A 14,112-nucleotide genomic window follows, 5' to 3' on the forward strand; every position below is an offset into this window, starting at 1 on the left:
AAAATATCATAAATATAACATCTCAAATCAATTTCTTTCTTCTCCAATCACAATACAACATTTTCAAATCTGCCGCTCGGCAGTGATGCCAACCTACTTTCTACATAACAAATATTTTGATTCTTACACCATGAATCTCTTCTAAAAATACTTTTGAGTAACAATTTTGGGCTCATACATCATTAACAATTTTCAGGTCTCTTATTTTAATAATATACTCTAGATACAGGTACAATTCTTCCTTTGCTATACTTGGTTTTGGGCTTCATAATGGTAACTTGTTTCATTTGAGGTTTTCTGGTAACAACGTGTTAATAACAATGATAATAATATAAAACATCTAAATAAATATATATAACATTAACTGATACAATGAATAAAATATATAGATAGTTTTTTGGGAACATTCTTTTTACAAACATATGTTGATGGGGCTACATGCTTCTGATTTAGATGGCCTTTGTGATCTACAGAGGGTCTTCTTAATGTCACAATATCTAGCTTTCTATTTCTATTGGATCCAGTTAACCTAACTTTTGATATTTCCACACTTTAAGGTGATAAACTTTTTTTATTCTACATATCCTCTCTTGTGCCCTTTTTTATACGATGCTTAGTGAGAAAATACATAATTAATAATTGTTCTTTGGTTTGTTACAGGCCTCTATCGGTTGGAGTGAATTAAAAATCGAATTTGGCGACGCGAGGTGATACTTCAATGTTAAGTCTATTAAGACAGGTCAGTAATTGGTTGATGATATTGCTTTCATTTGTCTTCTTATCACATTTTCTTCCAAATTCGACAATACTGCATGTAGAAATTTTGTGGCTTTCCTGTATCTTCTTGCGTTTCTGCTTGTAGATAATGATGTTAGGTTATCTGCTATTGATTGGTGAGGCTGTCCTATTATTGATAATTTTTCCTTCATAAATTCAAAGCCCCAGTATCTTGTGTATCCTTTTAAACAATTCCTTGCTTTCTTAATGGTAATTCCTTTCAATTCTTTCTTTTCCTATTCATCCTGTAGTCTTAATTCATGTTTCCTCTCATTTCCATTCAATATTCTCGATTTCGGTTCTTTATAAATCATTATACTCACAACAATAAACATTTTTATAATATTAACTTTCCAATTATCAATAGTGGATTCTTTTAATAATAACAATACAATATATATATCCTGGTGTCGGTTGTTCGGTGTCCTCCTCGGGTGCTTGAAGCATGCATGTGGATGGTATGCGTGCACGCAGTTCCTCCTTCATTGCTTCCGCCTCTGGGCCTGGCGATGCATGCTCCTTCTCTCCCATAGTCCGTCCTCCCTGTCCTCCATCTTGGGGTCCTTGGCCTGCTGCTGGGGAATCCATTGGTGCGCGGGTGTGGCATTCAAAGCGGGTAGATAGCATGTAGGCTCCATATTCACCAACTCTTTGATTGCATGATCCTGATGGTGGTTGGTGTTCTCCTGCAGTGATGGATCTTCGGTGGGGAATATAAGGCTCAAGAGGGATTGATGCTTGCGGGGTATTTTAAGTGCATGGTGGGCAGCAGTTTTTGGTGATGGTTCATCTTGTATTGGTTTCTGTTCTTCTAATAATATTTCTGGTTAATCGTTCACAAAGGTGGTATATGAGGCTGAGGTATTTTTATTTTCTATATCTATTTTTTCTGAGCTTATGTGGGTTGTATCGGGGCTATCATATAGTTGTAATTGTTCAGATGTAGTCTTCTCTGTGTTTGGTGGTGGGTTATCCGGTGTTGGTTTCTGTGTTTTTTGTTGATTTAATCAGGATGCATGCTCTATTGTATAATTGGTACTTATTTGTTGTGGTGGCAGTTTATAGTTTCTGTTGTAATTATTATGAGTATATCCAGTATTAGTGTTCAATTTGTCATGGTCATCATAAGAATTCTTTCGATTTGCTTGTTGTGAATAATGATTTGTTGAACGATTCTGAAAATTTCCATTATTCCTATTATTACTCTGATTATGTTCGCCGCAATGCTCAAAACAATGTGTCATTCGGGGATGATGATATGGTAATGATTCATAAACTTTGAATTATGTTGATTTTGAATGTATGACTGATCTGACCGGTGATTTGGTATTGCCGTCACAGATTGTATATTGTATGAATGATTTATCAGATGTTTGCAACCAGTTATTGGTTGTGTAGCCTATGCTGTTCTGACTCGGAAGGGTAGCTTTTTCAAGATTATATTTGCTAAAGCAGAATCATTTATTGGCACATCCAATTGAGCATTTTTCAATTTAAGCAACAAAATTGATATATGTGTCGTCTGTCCTAGTATCAAATTCACAAGATATGATATTGGCTAGTGTATCCATTTGTTTATTTTTACTCAAATATTGTTCCAGGAAAGCTGCACTGAATTCGTCTAACGTCCTGAATTCGTGATTATGGATCTGGAAAAACATCAGAGGTTCACTGCTCAACAAACTGATTAATCGGAGTCGCCACATATTCCAAGAGGTGGGTGTTATGGATTTTACCAATTTTATCTGATCTTTAAATTGTTTGGGTTGAAGATAGTGGTCTGTATTGTCAAAACGGCCTAATCCATTGAAACAGCGATGATAGAGCAGCTGTTTGCTCAAGACCTATAAGATTCTTTGAATTAGCAATTTTGCTTGTTTATCAAAATTTGATTCATTATAACAGATGACGAAATTATCATCTGTTTTTCCAAGAATGAATAATTATCATCCTTTTCATGTCCTTCAGTGAGTTTCTCAGGGATGAGACCTAGTGCAATCAATTTTTATTAGGGATGGGTATCGATACATCAATGTTTAAAAACATCGATGTTTCAACATCAAACATCGATGTTTACTGTTCGATGTTTTTCACTTATCGATGGTTTTACCTAGACATCGGTCATCCGATGTTTTTCCCAACTAAAAAGTAAAAACAATTCTAATTTTTTAATTTGATACAAGTTTTTTTTTGTTTGGAGAGGATTATCTTGAGAGCAATAAGCAATAGTAACATAATTACAATCATTATCTCTATCATATTTAGTATAGTATTCTGTTTAGTGTTTTTTGTGAATATAGATCACTCTTGTGAAAGTTCTCACATAAGTTTTGACTTCCTGCAGATTGCTATTTTTATTTTTCAATCAGGCTCTCTGTATTTTTATGTGAGACTGTTGGATACTCTTGAAGATTTACATTACTTCTGTGGCTCGTGTCAAGGTTAGATAGTTAGTTATTTAGAATTGAATAAGAGGTCGGATTCTTCGTTTCTTAGGAAGAAAGAGTTTTTCCTTACAACAATTATTTCCTCAACATGTGTTTAACACTAATCAATCTAGCTCTGGAAAAGAGGTCCTCGTATTGTAAGGAGTGCAGATATCCGGATATAAACTTAATCCATTTTCATTTCCTAAAAAATCTATCAGGTATTGAATGAATACGATATGAGTATCAATGATTGCTAAAATTAGCTTAGGGTGAAATTTCAAGACCGAATCCTCAAGGATATCCCGAGAGGTTTCAGACTAAACCATGAAGATGACAAATCTTGTGAACTAGAGTTGATGTATCTTTCTAGTCACAACCTGACTTCAATTATTCGAAAGACTGTTACTTGAATTCCACAAGTCCAAAATTGCTGTGATTCCAGTAAGTAACTGTTGAAATATTGGAGCAATAGCTCCAGATAAAATTGTAGTCACCTTAGAAGCTCTTTTTGTGCTCTACAATCTGAGATCAGGTATAGCGATCTATCTCATATTCCACGTACACCTGACAACAATGCTCCTTGTATTGTGAAAAACATCTAATTTTCAGCTTCAAGCATCATCACCAACTACATTGTCCACACATTGATATTTCGCACAACGACATAAGTTCTTGAGACTATGTTCTATGAGAATCACCTGTAAGATACACTTCATTTCAGTATTTCCTAGTGGAGAGGCGCGCTTAAGGACTCCTCAAGGATCAAAATTTCAAACACATAACTCTTGACACAATGCTCAGATTTCATCGTACTGCACTTCATCCTTCTCGGTTCGTCACGGCGGTTCAAAATCATGCATAATAAGTCAAATTCGGTCAAAAAATAGAAAATTCATTGTTGAGTGTACTTAAGCCCATATTCCAATACACAGAAAATGACTAATTTCTATATTCAAAGTTGCATGTCTTGTGAAATACTTCTGATAAAATTTCCAAATCTAGTGAGAATGTGTAAATTGTCCCCCTCTACCCACTCCAATAAATAATACTTTCGATTCCAAAACAATTTGGAAGTTAAGATTTTAAAAATGGCGATTTCAGCTTTTACATTTTTTCGTAATTTTACTGTTGATCAAGAGTTTCTAAAACGGGTCTGATACATCATAGAAACCTACGATTGATTACAAATTGTAGATAAATTCATCCTCTATGAGCTCAGTTGCCTAAAATCCATCTTGAATCACTTTTCGCTATCATAGAACTGCCAAAACCGTTAATATGAGAAAAATATCTACAATTTCCGGATTTTTTTCAACAATCAAATCTCACTTCACGAACATATTTTTTCATGAATTGTTTACAGCAGATGGAATAGAAAATTCGATTGTACATTTCAATATCATGTAATAATTTTTATAATAAGGGGTTACCGAGATACATAGCTTTGAATATAGAAATTGGCCATTTCTTATGTATTGAATATGCATAAAAAATTAATAAGTACCTACACTCAACAATAAATTTTCTATTTTTTGACCGAATTTGACTGTTGATGCATGATTTTGAACGGCCTTGGCGAGCCGAGAAGAATGAAGTGTAGTACGATGAAATCTGAGCATTGTGTCAAAAGTAAATTATAAGTGTTTGAAATTTTGATCCTTGAGGTGTCCTTAAGCGTGCCTCTACTAGGAAATACTGAAATAAAGTGCATCTAACGGGTGATTCTTACCCATGAACTTATGTCATTGTGCGAAATATCAATGTGAGGACAAAGTAGATTGTGATGATGGTTGAAGCTGAAAATTAGGTGTTTTCCACAATACAAGGATCATTGTTGACAGGTGTACCTGGAAATCTATATGACAGAGCGCTCTACCTGATCTCAGATTGTATAGCACAAAAATACGCCTAGAGGGATTTTGAAATATACATCTAAATTGTAACAATCGGAAGATATTGTTGATTTAAAACTAAAATTCATCAAAATTGATTTTTTCTTCAAATTTTACTCATTTTTGAAAAATTATAACAAAGTACTCATTGGAGATAGAGAGTTCCGAGTGATCTCATTTTTTTCAGAATTATATAATCTGGGAGAGATTTGGCAGAAATAGCTGAAAACTGGAAAATGAGCCGAAAATACGAGGTTTTGGGCTATCTTGTATCTAGCACAAGGAAATCTTGCATGAAGAAATTGGTTCTGGACTTCTCTTATGTACCCAAATAATATATTAAAAAATCAGAACTACAATATAAATTGCAAACACCCCCTTTTTATGTCTATATTGACTGGACTAACAGTATCATCCATAAAAACGTAGGGCGATAAACGATGTTTAAAAACATCAATGTTCAAAAACATCGATGTTTACTGTTCGATGTTTTTCACTTATCGATGTTAGGATGAAAAAAACATCGATGTTCAAAACATCGATGTTTTGTCTTTCGATACCCATCCCTAATTTTTATATCATAAACCTACTATGTTCCAAATTTCGTGAAAATCGTTAGAGCTATTTTCGAGATCCGTTGGACATACATAACCATAAACAGAAATTGCTCTCTTAATAAAAATAATAGGATTGACAACTTTAGTAGACCTATTGTGATCTAGCAATATCAATAGGTTTGTCTTGTGTCATGTAATGACATCATGAAAGGAAATAGGAGCAGCTGATGGAATATTATGTTTTTTTTTTTTTTTTTGATTAAGTTCTTAGTTGATATTGAAACATGAAAATATCAGGAACAGTAGCACAAAAGCCTGTTCAATTTCTATCAGGATTGAATCTCATGGGAATTAATCAGAGCAGGGTTTTTTCTAATAGAAGGCTTCTCTCATTAGTTCTCGTGATATTTAGTCCGGATAATGAATCAACAGACAGTGCAACTGGCTCTCTCAAGGCCATGGCTGCGTACAAAAATGAAGCAACAGAGTAACCAATACAACAGAAGCTGAAGAAATTAGTCGCATTTCTATCACCTTACAATGAACATTACATTCAACTATTATATGTTTGGAGAGATCGATTTTAAATTTCTTTTATAATCCTCTTATAATCCGGTCACTTCCTGGATCCATTTTTCCAGATGTTCCATAAATACTGTAATGTTTTAAATCAATTAGGTCGCCAAATTTGTTGACTCAACTACAGATATTGTAATATTTTTCATTTGCACACACTCTCTCACATTTTCAACAGATTATGGAAGCTTTTTTCTGATCAGCTGCTACTTGAGGGACAAATGATCCTTTCTCAAGGAACTTCAGCGAATTTTCCCAGAGTTGAGACCTGTTCCAAAATAATGTTTTTTGTCGCAAACCCACTATATTCCTGATTTAATAAGAATCGTTAGAGCCGTTTCGAGATCCATCCGACATACATACATATCCACAAACACACATATTCAAACAGAAATCGCTTTCTTAGTATAATTGACTTCAATGATTATGATTTCATTCAATGAGAGCTTATTTCACATAATAATAACAGCTGGCATCAAAAGAAAAAATGTCAAACATGATTGGTTGAGTTCAAAGCCACTGATCGGTGAGTGAACGATGAGATCGGTGAGTGAACGTGGCTCTGAACGAAGTACTGTTTTGTCGTTGAATGATGCATAGACTCACATGCAGCCCAAGATTATTTGGAATCGAAATCGGCCATTAAGGGGACTGCCTGGAAGATTATTACATACTAAAGATCTTGAAGATTTTTGTGATCTATAATATTACAAAAAAATATATATTATATAATATCTCGTGCTAAAATACCTCAATGGAACCTTTAATTTCAAGTAAGAGCTAGCATTGGGAAGGCATAGGTATTGTGCGTTTATACCTCTTCAAGGTCTGGTCTAAGTGATAAGAAAAAAAATTTGTCATATCCGGTTCATTCACTGATCAGTTAATTGTACTTTTCCACCGATGGAAAAGAAAGTAAATAGAGTAGCTGAACGTAAACAGACATGGCTGAATACGAGGTTGTTTACAAATAATGGAATCCATTATAATGTATTTGGGAGCAGAGAAATGCATGATTACATGAATTCAATAACATTTAGAATATTTTACAAAGCATTTAAAACTACTCCAATCACCTGATGGTTTTCCATTTCATTTGATTACAATGAAATAGCTTAAGTTCTAGTTTTGTTCACAAAATATGATCAACAGGGGAAACATCTGTCAGTCATGACTCATGAGCAACCGTTCAGCCACAGAATACACACAAAATGGAAGCTATCAATCTAACCTAGATTTGAGTGCACCAAGACCACGACACATGACTGCATCAACTTGTTAGAAATTAAAACTACTGCTGTATTACAATGCTACACTTTCTTTCAAGATGGCGGATTATTGCGTCAGGATACTAGCCGACTTTCCATTCTGTGGTTCATCTGTGATCACTAATCTGTGATCAGGTTTTTTACTGAACGTAAAAAAACCGATGGAATTGATCAGTGGCATTGAACTCAACCATTGAAATTGAAACGAGTAGCGATCATCAACATTAATGGTTGAGTTCAAAGCCACTGATCAATTACATCGGGGTTTTTTACGTTCAGTAAAATCCTGATCACAGATTAGTGATCACGGATGAACCACAGAATGGAAAGTCGGCTAGTATCTTGACGCCATAATCTGCCATCTTGAAAGAAAGTGTAGCATTGTAATACAGCAGTAGATTTAATTTGAATTGATTGAAGCAACTCCAGTCATAAAAGTTTGTTTTATGGAGAATAAAAATTATCTATAGCTACTCCCAGGAATAGGTTATAGCTCCGATTGAAGCAGCAGTGCCCAATCAATTTGTTCTCGATGAATGCATTTTAATTAGTTCTTCAACTTGGTGTCAACCTAATGAAGTCATCTCAACTTAACGCCAACCTGACAAAATGATTAATTTAGTTGCCAGTAGTCAACAACTGTTTCGAAGAGGTACTCTCTCTGGATTATAGTTCTATAGTAACCTATGATATGGACATTTCAATTATTATAATTAAGAGATTGGGAGAAGAAGAATATACATGCTAAAAGACGAACTTTACACCCTTAAAAACCACCCATAGAGTTGAAATATCGCCAAAAGATTTCTTAGTGAGCACCTAGGACGTATGAGGAAGCTATATTCCTAGTTTTTGTTGCAATCCATCCTGAAGTTTTCCAGAAATCGTGATCAGTGAGTCAGTGAGATAAGAATTTTATAAGTATAGATAAGTTGCTCCTTTGATGAATAGGTGTACTAATGAGATTCAATTCGATCAGATCCTCGATAATTATAATATATGATTTGAATCATCAATATCAAATAATGAGAGGATAAATTCTTACGTTGCCAGGGACAAGCACGTACCGAATGGCTTTGCAGAGCTGTGGTTGGAACTCAGTGTACAAGGTTTCAATTCGAATTGAAGTTGGAATGATTCTCAATTTATGAAATTGAATTTATAATTCAAAAAATGATATTGAATTGCAAGTAGAAATAGAATTACAATACTATTCAGTATAGTACCCTTTCATAATTTATTAGTGCATAACATGTTTCATCAATAGGCTTACTCATTACATGAGAGCCATAAGCCAGCTACACACATCGATTTTTGGATAAGAATAAGTATGTTGTTGTGCTATTGCCATATGTGACAGAAATTCTATATAAATGGATTCGAACAAAAAACTTTATTCATTCTAAGTAATAATCTGCTATCATCTTTCGACTAGATTTTGATTTGGTTTTCAAAGTGAACTAAAATCCTTCTCTTATTGATTTTTCGCCTAGTTTTCATCGTATCTAGCTTTCTCTTTTGCTTTACGAAATCATTACTCATCCTTCCCATTCTCAAGAGCTTATTTTCTGTTCTTAGGCTCCTAGGAGGAAGAAGCTCTGCGAAAGAACTCAGCGGAACTCATTGCCTTGTAGAGGTCAGTAATTATTGGTCGTAAATTACGTTGGCTACTCCTGTACAGATGCTGAAAGTATCACCCAAATCGAACAAAGGTAAACTTCTCATCTCTAACTTTTCAATAGATCTAACTCTTTCACTCATTTTTCGAGTTAAATCGGAGCTGAAAGATTAGAGCTAGAATTAGATTGAAGCTTTCATCATTTGTTTATCGTTAAACACAATATCGACGTTCCATGAGCATCATAAATCATGGATATAGTATAATATAAAAAATTGTTATTGAATTGTGGTTGTGGGAGAATTCAGGAAAGAATAGTTTCCAGAAGTTCTCTCTCAACCATGAGAATTTATAACAAATGAAAAGTGAAAGCATATTAGTTGTAAAGTCAGCATTTTTCATACAGAAAACATGAATTTTAAGACTTTCTCACTAATTTATGTATTTTCACAACCAACAAATTTTTGAAAGTAAACTCGAGAGAACAAATTTTGAAATGGTAATACGCGAGTTAATGGAAGGAGATAACTTGGTGCCAGGTTATTGTGTATATTCCAAGAAAAATATTTTATAGTCATAAAATAAATCGACAAGCAAGACAAACTCCACCTTCAATGAGCTTCCGATTGTCAGCAGGCTTGATTTTTATAACAGGAGAGCAGAAGTATAAATCAGAGAAAATTGAAGAGTCCTCTACTGTCGCCTAACGCAGGCGACATTTGAGGCCTCTTTTTCAGGAGTCCTCTACCGTCGCAGGTCTCGACTGTCGGGGCGCATCTCAAGTCTACTATCCAAAGATTTGAGCCAGCTGGTGACAGGGCAATAACGCTGGAGACACACGAGGTCTGCTATCTCTTCATAGTGAATCATTTAATAGAATCAACAGTTGCCAACAGTTTGCAATTGAAATAATAAATTTCGAATTTCGAGCTTATTTCCATTTTTAGGTGAAAATGTTACTGAACATTATTTGTAGAGATTTTCAAGCTCAATCTTGAATTTTTTGTTTAAATTGTATCTGAAGCCTGATAATTGGGAATCTAAAATCAAACTTTGCATGGATGGGGTGTAGCTCCTGGAATTTTTACAGATATGGGACTTGTGGGAATTGTAGAGATTTTCATGATGAATCTTTTCCACTTAAATTTTTCTGTTCAAATTGTATCTGAAGCCTGATAATTGGGAATCTAAAATCAAACTTTGCATGAATGGGGCGCAGCTCCTGAAATTTTTACAGATATGGGACTTGTGGTACTTGATAGAGCTTATCAATCACTATTCTAGGTATGAATTTGATCAAAATCGTTGGAGCCGTTTTCGCGAAAATCGCAAAAAACCCTGTTTTTGACAACATTTTCGCCATTTTAGCCGCCATCTTGAATTGCTTTTGATCGAAATTGTTCGTGTCTGATCCTTATAGTGTAAGGACATTAGGTTCCAAATTTCAAGTTATTCCGTTAATTGGGAGATGAGATATCGTGTACACAGACGCACATACACTCATACACACACACACACACACACACACACACACACACACACACACACACACACACACACACACACACACACACACACACACACACACACACACACACACACACACACACACACACACACACACACACCAAAAACCACTTTTTTGGACTCAGGGGACTTTGAAACAGAAAGCAATACTTTCCTTACCTAGGTTATAGGGCAAGGAAAGTAATACAGAATAACTGCAGAGTAACCATCTGTTACGAATAAAATTTTGGGTTGATAACAAGTCTAGTAGTAAAATTAAAAACTCATGAGCCTGATTTTTCATACTCTACTTCTTCCTGATCTTTCTTTTCCCAATCATTTCCACCTTTTCTGATCACATTTCTCTTTTCTCCTCCTTCTTCTCCTACTTCTCCTTCTTCTCCTTCTTCTTCTACTTCTTTTTCGTCTACTACTCCTTCTTCATATATCACTCCTTCCTCATCTTCTTCTCCTTTCTTACCCTCTTCACCGGTTTTCTTTTGCACCTTTGCACCGTGCTACAACTGCGTTATTGAAACGTATTGTAAACGATGCTACACTTTTGGATTGCGTTTGGGTTGCCAGGGGGGTGGGGGGGTTGAGATAATTTGGTTTGTTTGGAAGAGTAAAACGTTTCATTTGAAGGGGAAGAGGGGATTTTGAAGAGGAAGCTACCTGAGAAAGGCAAATTCCTGGCTGCTTCGACACCTCATTAAGTACAACGCACCAATCCTGCAGTCTCAAAACTCCACTGGCAGATTCTTCTTAAAACTGTCAGCATTGGTTGAATGAGCAGCGATGGTGTTATTCATGAAGAATGCTGGCAGATGAGTGTGAATCTGACTATAGGCTTGGTTTAATTTCCAGTTTTGCAATCATTGAAGCGCTTCGCTTCTTGCCTACATGCTTTAAAACTTTTGTCGTTTACCGTTCTCTAACTTATCATTTCACATCATTCATCGTTTTCTTCCACGTTCTCTTCCTCTGTCTTCTTCTTCCCCACTACTAATCAACATGTCTCCTCCATCCATCCGCTTTCTCCTCCATTCAACCGACTTTCTCCTCATTCTTTCTCTTTTTCGTCTAGTATGTTTCCCTTGTTGATATTGTCTTCTCCCTTTCAATTGTATAACTCTCCCTTTCATTTGTATAACTCTTCCATCATCTTGGCGTTGCTCTTCATACTCTCCATTGCCTGTACTAGGAAACCTCTTCTCATCCTCTTCTTCTACTTCTTTTTCTTTTTCTGTCACTCGTTCTTTGTCCTCGCCTTTTCCTTTCTGCTCTCCTCCAGCATATCTGCCTGTTATGTTTATTTATTCACAATCAACGTTCAGAGTTCTTTCATTCACTATTTTTTACTGATTTTCAAACAATTTTCTCTGCTGTTTCTGTTTTTTCTCTCCCTAGTTCATTTTCATGCGATTCCTTCTTTAAAGCATATTTTTCTTCCTCTCTCTTCCCTTTATCCGATTCTCCTTCTACATCTCTGCCACCCTCACTCTCTCTCACTCTCTCTCACTCTCTCTCTTTCTCTCTCTCTCTCTCACTCTCTCTTCCTCTCACTCTCTCTCTTCCTTGGTAGAGAGTTAGTGGGGAGGATATTTTTAATATTCTTTCCGAAGAATGGACATTTATATGTCCAAAGCTCCGCCAATTTATGTAGATGCATAACAATATAATTAGCTATAGGCCTAGTTATTATATTAAAAATTGCTTTCTCATATCATACACAGTTCAATAATTATTTTCTTAGTCTATATTATGTAAATTCATCTATAATTTTGCTGTATTGTAAGCTATTGTATATAAGTGTATAAGCCAGTATATATTGTAATCTACATAAATAAAGTACTCAATCAATCCCTCTCTCAGCTTCTTTTTGGCTTCCTCTTTGGTTCCTATTCTTTACCAGCATCGTTCTTTTATTCGTCCTCCATCTTCTCCTTATTGAAGTCACTTTCGCCTCCAAACGAACTCTCATTCACGTCCTTCCCTCTCCCATAATTATGTTATGCTCAGTCGAGCTGAAAATTCAGGTTGCTTTGAATCTTGATAATATACTACACTGAATTTTCCACTAAGTTCTTTGCAACCCTATAGACTTCATTCGCTTCTCATGCTCTGCCAGTTTTTGCTTTGTTTAATGCAAATAAGACGACATAAGAAATATTTCTCTGTTACTAAATGATCAATTAGTCATAATAATTAACTTTAACGTTTCCATTAATGTCTTCACAATGTGCTTTGTCATCACATGCGTATCATTTTCTTGTCATTGTTGTTATCTTCTTGTTTTTCACTTTCTTTGAAATTATTCTCTTGTTTCAATTCACTTATTTCGTTCCTTTCTCTTGAAAATTATCCTCTTCCATCATTGACAAGCTATTATCATTTTCTGGGATCTCTGATAATTTTCCCTTCTTGATTATTAGGATTCTTCTTAATAATTATAATTGATTCTCTCCTCTCAATAATTATCTCCTGATAATTAGGATCTCTCAAACTTGATTACATCGATAATAATGAGTCTTAGAAATTTTTGTAATGGTAAAGGCTACGGTCACATAGCATAATGTAATCAGTTGAAGTAATGTGCGAGTAGTCATCATGTATTCCAAACTGATGTAATAGTCATTGCACATTGGTATCAACTTCTATTGGACATTTACATCAATTTTATATCATGAATGTGGACATTTGATGCCAATATCAAATATTATTGAATGTAATATTTTTCAACTTTAAAGTCGACTTACTCATACGAAAAATGTAATGTCATTACATTCAAATAAGAACAATTCTCGGGAATCGAATTAGTGGAGATTGAGATGGAAAAGGGAATATAATACGATTGTATTATATCGATTTTATACGATTGTATTATTTACAATCGCTTAATACGATCGTCAATTGTAGTGAAGACTGTTTGGGGCTTAATGCTTGTAGTCTTCTTTGTTCTGTAATAAATAAATAAATATTGCTTCGAGAGAAAGAGGGAGATACATAACTTATGTTCGATTATTATTTCATAGATTCTCACATTGTTAGAGAGAGAGAGAGGAAGGGAGAGAGAAAGAAAGGGAAAGAACAATTTGAATACAGAACAAAGATAAAACAATTTCACTGAGGTGAAAAGCCTATGGCTTACGTATGCTTGTACAGTGACACAGCTATTGGGTTCATGGCAGTTGCGTGGTTAGTGTTATCAATGCAGCATTCGACAAAAAACGAAACATTCATGAGAGAGAGAGAGAGAGAGAGAGAGTGAGAGAGAGGAAAACACTGGCCAAATCTCAAACACAAATACGATTTATTTAGAAAGCGTTGTGAAAATCCCAAATCGAATTAGCTCTCATGGATCAAACGCAGCTGCATTTTGCTGACTTTGCGATTTGATCCCTTTATGGGGAATATGGAGAGGGTTTCCTCTCTATATATCCGAGAATATGACTACTAGACTTGTAGGAACATGATATGAATGCTCGA

General features: G+C 35.1%; 1 long non-coding RNA gene across 1 annotated transcript; it reads left to right on the plus strand.

Annotated features, from left to right (window-relative positions):
- The first annotated feature begins 651 nt into the window (after window positions 1–651).
- Window positions 652–9,207, plus strand: LOC120350838. Its single transcript, XR_005571041.1, has 3 exons — window positions 652–739; window positions 2,379–2,493; window positions 9,078–9,207. It is a non-coding gene; the product is annotated as an uncharacterized LOC120350838 (long non-coding RNA).
- The last annotated feature ends 4,905 nt before the right edge of the window (window positions 9,208–14,112 follow it).

The sequence above is a fragment of the Nilaparvata lugens genome, chromosome 4 (assembly GCF_014356525.2).
Source record: "Nilaparvata lugens isolate BPH chromosome 4, ASM1435652v1, whole genome shotgun sequence".
Lineage (NCBI taxonomy): Eukaryota > Metazoa > Arthropoda > Insecta > Hemiptera > Delphacidae > Nilaparvata > Nilaparvata lugens.